At 40.2% G+C, this 11,593-nt stretch overlaps 1 pseudogene; it reads right to left on the bottom strand.

Annotated features, from left to right (window-relative positions):
* Positions 1–8,462: 8,462 nt before the first annotated feature.
* On the bottom strand, positions 8,463–11,286 carry LOC117723689 (beclin-2 pseudogene; annotated as a pseudogene).
* Between the last annotated feature and the right edge of the window lie 307 nt (positions 11,287–11,593).

The following is an 11,593-nucleotide window of genomic DNA, read 5'->3' as shown; positions in this document are numbered from 1 at the left end:
ACCTGCTTGAGTTCTGGTCCTGATTCCCTTTGATGATGACCAGCAATGTGAAAGTGTAAGCTGAATAAATCCTTTTCTCCCCAACTTGCTTCTTGGTCATGATGTTTGTGCAGGAATATAAAGCCTGACTAAGACAAAACTACACCTCCCAATTTCTTATAATAAACCTTTATTCAAGATTCTACCTAGATCAATGAATCCAAGTTGGGCTAAAGGCGTTACATCTTTCCACTGAGGTCATCTTTACATGTGAATTTCTGGGATCTTCTTCTGTGCCCTTTCTCATTGACCACTACAACAATGGGACATTCATAGAACATAGTCTGGACTAGTTTTCTTCCTTTTACATATTTTCTGCTTCTTCTGCAGCCATGTTTCCAGGGACTTAGAGAGTATGGTATTAATGTCTTAGGGCTGAACCCCAACAGTCACTTTGTGTCTTGGAAATGTTTCTCTATTGACTGTAACTCAATGAAAAAAAATGTGTCTCTGACCAAGCCCGAGTAACATTTATCTTTGGCTTCATATACAGCAATTTAGAAAACAGTTTAATGCTTTGTGGTTAGAGGTTTCAGTTTATAACTTTAAGATTCAAAAGTCAGTGTGATCCATAAATATATTGTCTCTTTAACAGTATATCAGCTGTTTTACCAATCCTTTTATCCCACAATATAATAAAGTAGATAAAATGCAAATATAGTTGCCATTATTGGGACTAAACTTAGATCCTCATTTGTGACATGAATGACACTGTCAATCTCAATTGAAAAATTCATCACACATGTCTTTGAGCACTGATAACTGCTGCTTTAATGTCCTTTTTGCAGGGATAGTTATAGGGAGTTTATGACACTGTATGTATATGGAAGGGTAGATTTTAATCCCTAACTCATGGACATAAGGCCTTGAAATCAAACTACCAATCCCATACTGAGCACATGGTTATATATTGACAGGTGAACAGGCAGGGACTCAAATCAATCATTAGATTCTATAACCAGGATCAAGCCTATTTTTCTTGTTATGTGGAGAAATATTATAATGATTTTAGATGAATATCCATATCCTGTACTCCTTTCTAGCCTTGCCAATCTTGTATCTTCTATTTATAAATATCCCATATACATACCACTCAAATTCTATGGACAAAATTCTCACATATTTGTGAAGACATCAGACTGGAGTAGTGAGTAAATAGCCCCTAAAAGTTTTAACAGATATTTGGGATCTTGTTGCCTTTACCAGATGATGTCAGGGAAGCTGATATTCTTTGTATCTTGGGGGTTTTAGTAATATTAATAAAATAATTTAACAATGGACTCAAACAGATACTCAAGGGAAAAGTTATTACATATAAAAAGAAAGACCAGGGGAGGCAAGCTGTACATCTTAGTAGCTGTGTGACAAAAAAGCAGGGAAACTCAAGCCACATGAGTTAAGCAAAAATAACATCAGACACATGGCAGACAAACAAACATGACAGGAAAAGGGCATTGTAGAAAATGTGAAGCACAAAATCATGGGGAAAAAGCATGCTTAAAAAAAGAGAAGAGAAAATGCTTTTCTAAATAATTCATAAAATTGTTCATAGTTACAAAGAAGCATACTTTATAACAGACTGCACTAGAGAGTATGGGAATTAGTGGAATTAAAAATTCATTCTATCATAAAAGAATAATTATTCTGGTTAACTTTTTAGCATAGATCATGGTAGGCTTATGTATTTACGGTTCTTCTTCTATACTGAGGGTGATGTCTCAGCCAGAGGACTGCCTGTCTGAAGTAGAATGTTATACCTCTACATAGGCTAAAGGTCCTGTTATCTTTACTAGACAATTTTCCTTAATGAGCCTTTATAGCTACTCTAATATAGGGATGTATGTGTGTAGTAATATAAAAAATTATTTAGATCAGTATACATACACATATGTTTAACTTGTATTCATTTTTTCTTTGACTATTTAATACTTATATAAAATTCTCTGCTTTACCACCAATGTCTCCCCATTGGCCCTTGTATCCAACTACATCATATGACCATACAGGACTTCCATGCCAATCTAACCTATGGCACCATGTTAGGCATAAACTTCACACTCACCTTACTGATTATGAATCTCCAAAGAATCTCCCAAGCATAATATGTCTACCCTTGCCTTGCTGTCCAAAAGACCCTAACATGCCCACTTTTGTGGAACTTCCTATCACTTGGGAGTGCTATCAGCCTACACTAGCTATAAAATTTGCTGGGGACTACCCAATATTGTCATCTAACCTCATACTTGGCATGTGGAGGTTCACCAGACATACAATGCTTTCTATACTACTCCATATGTTTACAGGGATCCCTTATTATTCAGATAGGACCCCATTATGAGCAATTGTGATCTCTATGGCTCCTCCAGTTGTCTTCATCGATGCCTCCTTACTCTCCTAAAAGGCAGTGCTCTCTCTCTCTCTCTCTCTCTCTCTCTCTCTCTCTCTTTCTCTCTCTCTCTCTCTGTCTCTCTCTCTCTGACTCTCTTTCTCTGACTCTCTCTCCCCCCACCACCATGTCTAATCAGTTCCATTCATTTACATCTCAAATGATATCCCCCTTCTCAGTTACCCCTCAATAAACTCACCATCCCATATCTGCCCTCTCCCTCTTCCCTTTTGCCTCTATGAAGGTGCTCCCATACCCACCCACCTTCTCCCTACCTATCACTCCTGCATCCCCCTAAGCTGGGCCATCAACCTCTACAGGACCAAGGGCTTCCCCTACCATTGATGTCAGACAAGACCATCCTCTTCTACTTATGTATCTGGAGCCATGGTTTCCTTCCTGTACACTTCTTGGTTGATGGTCCAGTCCCTAAGAGCACTGGGTGGTCTGGCCAGCCAACAATGTTGGCTGCTTTCTCTTTAATAGGACATGGTTACATATAAAGCAGTCAGCAAAAATATGGACTGAGTCACCCCCCCCCCCATAAATGTGAACATTGGCAGCTAGGTTGGCTGAAAAGTCACCCCAGTGTGTTTCTGACCTCCCTCTTTTCTGGTCACCAATTTCTCTATTTTCAGAGACAGCTATAACTGCTCTAATGAAAAATGTCTTCTGACCAGCAATTGGATGAGGTTTTCAACAACAGCTGTCCTGATGAGGGAACCAGTCACCATTGGGTGCTCACTTTCTTATTGTAAACTGATGGCCTAGACTCATAGCCCCTATACTTGGGAAAGAACAGTTTTGGTATTACTGTTGCCATCATTACACCCATTATTGCAGGCATTTTGGGGGTGACAACTGCTGTGTCTGCCTTGACCCAGACAGCCACAATGGCAGACACCATCTATAAGGAAGTCTCTAAGTCAGCTGCAGTGCACAGGTGTAGGAAGTATTAAATAAACATCCTTATCAAGTCATCTTCATTTTACACCATCAGATTGACTAACAGGCAGAAGAGTTGTCCCTTGTTAGGGAAAGGTCTCTACTGGCCTGTGACTCCACATTTCACTCAATCTGCCAAACCTCCTACTGGGTACTCACGGCCATTGAAGCCCTTCAACATTTGGCTCAGTATCTTGAAGGTAGCTGGTCAGACAAATTCCTTAACTATTCTGTGCTGTTAAGGGAGAGCATGGCCAAACTCAAATGCAACCAGTGTATCTGTGTCCTCCCTGGATGCCAGCTCCTTAGAAAAAGTGTGGGACAATAAAAATTAACTGTTTGATCCCTCATGGATAGCCACTTATGGTATGATGAGAGGAATTGTCATACTAATGTTTATTTTGCTTAAATGTCTTTATATCTCATTTTCAGTCATCACACCATAAAGAAGACACTCCATGTGCTAATGGCTCTTGAAAATCACAATCACAGCACCCCTAAGAAAATGATCAAAGACTAGATGGCAGAGATTCATGAGACTGCCACATAGGCCTTTCCTCCTTCACCCCCTTGCACAAAATGACTCAGGAATGTTTCTTTGGGGCCTGGTAGTCCATGACAGGTATGATGCAGGAAGACAGGACCACCTAACACAGACACTTTCCAATGAACTGAATATTGTACAATATACTGGGAATCTTCCAAGATGAAGTCAACAATGTTGAGGCAATGGCACTGCAGCTCCCACGAGGATATTAAAATCTAAAAACAAAAGGATGGAAATGTAGGAGGACTGGCAGGCCTCACTGACTAAGCAGTGGCCACCTCCATATGAAAGTAGGGGATCCACACAGCCACAGAGGCAACTTCCATATGAGAAACAAATTGGCTACTGGCAGAGAGCATAAAGATTGGTGATGCAGACAATGGCAGCCAATCAGAAAGTAACACTTGGAAGACACACTTACTAGGGACCAATAGATCATGTGTGGAAGTATAAAGAATACTCTTAGAGGATTAATAAATAAGATTGTGCTGGCATTTTCATCAGCTTGCTGCAGCATTCTTACCTGCTCCCAGAGACTGATCTGTTAATTCTGTCCTACCTCATCCCCAATCACTAAGAATAAGTAATGTCCTGTGGGAGGTACTGGGAGTAAAGCAGCAATCAATAAATTTCAGTTTAGGAGTTTTTAATATCTTATTTCTTACTTGATTACTGTTTTAATCCAGTTAAAAAATAAGATTAATCTTCACAGGTAACCAAGCCATAAAGGGGTTTGCCCAAGTCATCAACTCAAATTCTTTCTAATGTGTATTCATTTCTCTTTCCAAATACTGGGCCACCATTTTGGTGCAAAAGTACTCCACTTTCCTCTGAAATGCATTCCACAACTCTACTATTTACATATGTGTTCAAGGTTGAGTTACCATTACCACTAGTTTCTTAGACCCATACTTGGTTGCTTCATCTTGTTTAATTACTTAGTTAAGTTTACTACTTGTATCCTAAACAACATGAACAAAATAAACCATGGAAGGAAGGGGTTCATTTCACTAATAATTTCACACTGTAATTTATCAATAAAGCAAAACAGGACAAGAACTGTAAACAGGACCAGAACCTGCAAGCAGTTGCTGATATAGAGGCCATGGAGAGGTGCTATTACTAGCTTGCTCTTTGTGTCTCTCTCAGACTGGTTTCTTTCTTATTTATTTATTTATTTATTTATTCATTTAATTTTTGTGTACCAATGCATGCATGTGCATGTGTGATACTGTATCTCATGTTTATTTATTTATCTAATATCTATTTTACTATGTGTGTATACCTGTGTTTTTCTATGTTTGTGTGTCTTCTTCTACCTGGACAGCCTGGTTGGGCCTCAGTGGGAGAGGAGATGATTAGTCCTATGGGAATATATGTCCTAGAGCAGGGTGGTACAAAAGGGAGTCTTCCTCATCTCTGAGGAGAAGGAGAAGGTTAATGGGAAGATAGGTTTGAAAGAGTGGAATTGGGAGGAGAGGAGAAGGGGTGGGCTGTGATTGAAATGTAATGTGAATTAAAAATAAATTCTGGAAAAATAAAATAAATTATAAATATTAGATATAGAAGCAAACATGGAATATCAGCCCACTTTCCTATAGAAGTCAGGGCCAGCATCCCAGCGATATCAACACCCACAATGCACTAAGCTCTCCCCCTTCATTAAATAATTAAGAAGTGCCCTACTTGTCTACAGACAAGTCTTATGGGGCATTTCTTTAACTGAAGCTTCCTCCTTTCAGATGACTTAGCTTATGTCAAATTGACATAAAACTAGCCAGAACACTTTGCAAAGATCTGTGGCTCTGAGACCTTTTTAATCTAAAATGTAGGGATTCATATTTTCAGTTAAAAGATTTGATTCTCAGTCTTCTGTTCAACACCAATTAATCTGGAGGTTCTTTTCTAGCACAGTGTCTGTCCTGGTTCATGGTCCATTCTACCTCAAAATTCATTCTTCAGTGTGTTCTTATTCTGTGGCCTCACATCTCCCTTCTTACACTTTGCATTAGGAGAACCAAACTATTCACCTGTAGATGCTTACTACATCATTTATTGAGGTAGTGCTCTGCTCTGCCCATCCTGCTTTGTCTACCACCATAGGACCTATGGTTTAGTCCTTTGGTTCTGTTTGTGTTTATTATGTACAAATTCACTTTGTTCATTTGGTTAAATTTTTAGTGTACAGTTTTATGTAATGAGTTTCAACAATACATTTCCATAAGAGCCTATAATGCACTAGAATCATTCATTCTTCTTCTTTTTTAAAAAATCATTAAAAAAAAAATAAGATTTGAGCCTGGGACAGGATCTTTTCAGTATCCTTCTATGCCCAGAGATGATCCTGTGCCACAGAGCTAGTCTCCCAGAAGTGCAGATACCACTGTGAGCACCAGTAAGACCACACCTTTTGTTCCAAGGGACCTGCCCATAGCCATCAGGACACAGGGACCAAGGAACCACCAGGGACTGGATCTTTCTGGTTTCTGTCTGCATCCTGGAGCTGGCCCTGTGTCACAGCTCTCCATACACAAATTCTTCCTGAAGAGAACTAGTCTCCCAGGAGTACTGGCACAAAGGCTTGCAGGAGAGACAAACCGCAGTCAGAGATAGCAAGACCAGCTAACACCAGAGATAACTAGATGGCAAGAGGCAAGGGCAAAAATATAAGCAACAGAAATCAAGGCTACTTGACATCATCAGAAGCCAGTTCTCCCACCACAGTGAGCCTTGGATACCACAACACACCAAAAAAGCAAGAATTTCATTTAAGTCATATCTCATGATGATGATAAGGAACTTCAAGAAGGACATAGGTAAATTTCTGAAAGAAATACAAGAGAACACTAGTAAACATAAAAAGAAAATATAAAAATCCCTTAAAGAATTACAGTAAAACACAACCAAACAGGTGAAGGAATTAAATAAAACCATCCAGAAAAATAATCCCGGAGGTAGAAAACCTAGGAAAGAGATCAGGAGTCATAGATGCAAGCATCATCAACAGAATACAAGAGATAGAAGAATCACAGGTGCAGAAGATACTATGGAAAACAATGACACAATGGTCAAAGAAAATGCAAAAAATTCCAGGAAATCAAGAACAAAATGAGAAGACCAAACCTAAGAACAATAGGTAGAGAAGAGAGACAGAAAGAGAGACAGAGACAAAGAAAAAGACAGAGAGAGAGAGAGACAGAAAGAGAGACACAGAGAGAGACAGAGAGAGTAATTCCCAACTTAAAGGGCTAGTAAATATATTCAACAAAATTTTAGAAGAAAACTTCCCTAACCTAAAGAAAAATATTCCAATAAACATACAAGAGATCTACAGAACGCTGAATAGATTGGACCAGAAAAGAAATTCGTGCTATCATATAATAGTCAAAACACCAAAATGCACAAAACAAAGAAAGAATATTAAAAGCAGAAAGGGGAAAAGAGCAAGTAACATAAAAGGCAGACCTATCAGAATTAAACCAGACTTCTCACCAGAGACTCTGAAAGCCAGAAGATCCTGGGCATATTTCATACAGACACTAAGAGAACACAAATGTCAGCCCAGGCTACTATACCCAGCAAACTCTTAACTATCATAGGTGGAGAAACCAAGATATTCCATTACAAATAAATATTTACACAATATCCTTCCACTAATCCAGCCATAGAAAGGATAATAGAAGAAAAATTCCAACAGAAGGAGGAAAACTACATCCTAGAAAAAGCAAGAAAATAATCTTCTCTCAAAAAAACTAAAAGAAGATAGCCACACAAACATAAAAATAACATCAAAAAAATAACAGGAAGCAACAATCACTATTTCTCAATATATCTTATTATCAATGGGTTCAATTCCTTAATGAAAAGACATATAATAACGGACTGGATATCTAAACTGGATCCAGCATTTTGCTGCATATAGGAAACACACCTAGGTGTCAAAAACAGACACTACCTCAGAGTAAAGGGCTGGAAAATTTTTTCCAAGCAAATGGTCCCAAGAAACAAACTGGATTAGCCATTCTAATATTGAATAAAATCAATTTTCAACCAAAGGTTATCAAAAACAATGAGGAAGGACATTTCATAATCATCAAAAGAAAAATTTACCAAGAAGAACTGTCAATTCTGAACATCTATGCTCCAAATGCAAGGGCACCCACATTCATAAAAGAAACTTTACTAAAGCACACATTGCACCTCACACAGTAATAGTGGGACACTTCAACACCCCACTCTTATCAATGGACAAATCATGGAAACACAAACTAAACAGAAATACATTAAAACTTGCAGACATTATGGACCAAATGGTTTTAACAGATATCTATAGAACATTTCATCCTAAAACAAAAACAAACAAACAAAAGACCTTCTTCTCAGCATCTCATGGCATCTTCTCCAAATTTGACCATATAATTGGTCACAAAACAGGCCACAACAGATACAAGTAGATTGAAATAATCCAATGCATCCTATAAAATCACCATGGACTAAGGCTGATCTTCAATAATAAAAAAATAATGGAAAATCCAATTACACCAATTACACATAGAAAGTCCACACACACTGCAGACATTCAAGAAAAGCCATCATCCCATAGTCAAACTTGTTATTCAAGAAGAACAATGGCCGCAACCTATCACCAGTCAAGTTCTTGTGAAAAATAGTAATGATCCCCAAAGGGTAACAGTTGATACCTCTGGAATTGCAGTCCAGCTATCTCAGACAAGCTGAAGAACAGTAAGACTGTCTGTCCCCAGGCAACATTGATCTCAGTACATTCCACCCAGACCCTTCAGCAGTCCAGTCTGAAATTGTTGATAATGCTTAAGGGACCCTCATCTGAAATGGTGAATGTGGCATTGAAGATATTGGTCTCTCTTAAGGGGCACAGCTGAATCAGAGCATACTCCAGCTGGTTCTCCACACTGTTCATCTGGTCCATCAACTCCAGCTGTTCCATCTTCAAAACAGAATAGTTGGCCTTGTGCAGGTCATTCTGTTCATACAGCTCCTTGTTCTCAGCATGGCCTGCTCTGAGTTTGATGGCTACTCTTGCATGATGGCCATCTAGGTCCTCTAGCTCCTGAGTCAGCCTTGCTTCCTCCTGCCTCCAGACTGGACAGTTCAGCATAAAGCTCCATGTGTAGCTCCTTTCTCTCTTCCTCACTCACCAGAAACTCACTCACCAGGATGTCGGGCCTTGGACGTGGTAACTGCATTTAACGTGCACCATCAATCATGTAGAACACAGGTAGCGGGTATGATTAACAGGTCTCCACCTCAAGAGATTTAAATATTAATGAGTTATCTAAAGGGGGCGTAACTAGTTAAGTTATTCCCTCTCCTCTTCCCCCTCCTTATAAAAGCCAGTTCCCCTGGCTTTTACCGGGAAGCACGAACCATCTAGACCCATTCACCAGGCCATTAACAATAAAAGCTTTGGAAAACTCCTAGACTCCACATGTCTCATAGGCCTGCCACCAGGTTCCCAGCCTTTGGAACCCTGAACCTTCTCGATGCAGCCACAGACCTTCCTGCAGTGGTTGAGTGAATGTGCTACCCTCCACCAGCAGTGTAGAAAGCCCGCCTGGGACCCTGCTGCCAGCCCTTGCAACTTTGTCTCCAGACTCCCCTGTGAGTTTTTTCCCACACCAAGAAAGTAGTAGTTCTGGTGGTCAGATGCAATGAGAGTGAGTTGATCATCTAGTTTCATCAGAGGATTGTCAGTACAGTCCACACACAGTAGGTGGTCTACCACCTTTTGGTCAGAGAGGATTTGGTAGGTCTCTATGGTAGTATTTTGGATAGTGTTCAAAGTTCTCATGGAGGCTGACTCACCAAGCAGAATAAAGGTGCACCAGGCACTTTCCTGGGGCATCCTGCCACCACCAGAGTGGGGTCTGCCAATGGTCCTGACCAGGATCTCCCCAGAAACTGGAATCTCTGTGGGGGTATTGGCATGGTGCTGGACTTCCAAGGGTGCCCCTGCTGCTGTAAGAGATTCAGGGGCTCATTGCTGAGCTGGCACAGGAAGAGGGCTGGAAATATCCTGGAGCTCCACACTTCCACCAGAGTCTGAGTTTCTTTCTAGCATATTTGGAAAATGGAGCATTCTCTTTCATTTGTGTTACCCTTATTCTTACTTTTTGCTTCTAGATGTCTAACAGCACAAATTTGACATTAAGTTTATTTCAACTTGAAAATTTGTATTTAAATATTTCTGAATTTCATATTGACTTGTACTGTCAAATGCTTACTCTGCCTAAAATACATACAGTCAAACCTTGAACTATGGTTGGGGATCTCTATGGAACAGTTAGTGAAAGGATAAAAGGAGCTGAAATAGATGGTAACTCTATAAGAAGACCAACAGTGTCAAATAAGCCAAATACCTGGAAGCTCCCAACCAAAGAGCAACATGAGCTGGTCCATGGGTCCTGGCACATATGTAGCAGAGGACTGACTTGTCTGGGCTCAGTAGAAGAGGCTTGTCTAATCTTGTAGAGACTTGATACCCCAGGGAAGGGGAATGACCAGAGAGACAACCTCTCAGAAGGGAAGGGGAGGGAAAATGTGATTAAGAAGTCTGGGAGAGGGGACAACATTTAGGATATAAATAAATGAAATAATTAAATTTTTATAAGTCTAAGAAAATTTGTGTTAAAGGAGATGTTTTTTTAAATTTCCAATAATTAATTCATTTATTAACTTTACAACCCAATCACAATCTCCCCTCTCCTGCCAGTCCACCCTTCTCATACAACATTCCTTTCTCTCCCCCCCCCTTCACTTTTGAGGAAGAGTATGACCCTACTGGATACCAACCAACCCTGGCCCTCAATTCACTGTAGGACAAGATGCATTCTCTCTCACTAAGGTCAGAGAAGGCAACACACTTAGGGCAACAGGATCCACAGGCAGGCAACAGACTTAGGGTAAGCCCATGCTCTTAGTTGTTGGAAACCGATATGAAGACCAAGCTGCACATCTCCAATATATGTGCAGGAGGCCTAGGTTTCAGCATTTGCATGCTCTTTGATTGGTGATTCAGTCTCTGGGAGCCCAAGGGTGCAGTTTAGTTAATGCTGTTCATCTTCTTGTGAACTCCCCTATCCCCTCTAGTTTACTACATCCTTCCTGGAACTCTTCCAGAGGACTTCTTGAGTTCCATTTAATGTTTGACCCTTTGTCTATGTATTTGTTTCAATCATCTGCTGGCTAAAGCCTCTCAAAAGACAGTTAAGATATTTTGTTGTCTGCAAGCATATGAGTATCATACATAGTCCTTGCCCACAAGATAGTTCTCAAGTTGGGCAAGTCTTTGGTTACCCATTACCTCAGGCTCTGCTCCATTTTCCTGCATTTCTTGTAGGCAGGACTAATTTGGGGTCAGTGGTTATGAGAGTTGTCTGGTGTCCTTATCTCTCTACTGGGAGTGACCAGTTCATGTTCAATATCCCCAACTGCTAGAAGTCATAGCTGCAGTCACCCTGATAGACTCCCTGGATCTTCCCCTAACCCAGGTCTCTGGCACTTTCTGGAGATGCTCCCATCCTTCTCCATAGATTTCCATTGCCTTTCCAGGTTTGGCCCAACACTTTCTCGCCAGCTCTAAGTACTCCTGATCCCTCATGAGTACAGGAGATAAAAATTGTACTATGGAACATTTG

This window comes from Arvicanthis niloticus, chromosome 19 (genome assembly GCF_011762505.2).
Source record: "Arvicanthis niloticus isolate mArvNil1 chromosome 19, mArvNil1.pat.X, whole genome shotgun sequence".
In the NCBI taxonomy this organism is placed as follows: Eukaryota; Metazoa; Chordata; class Mammalia; order Rodentia; family Muridae; genus Arvicanthis; species Arvicanthis niloticus.
Note: the sequence above shows the minus strand (reverse complement) of the source record. Positions and strands in the feature narration are given on the sequence as shown.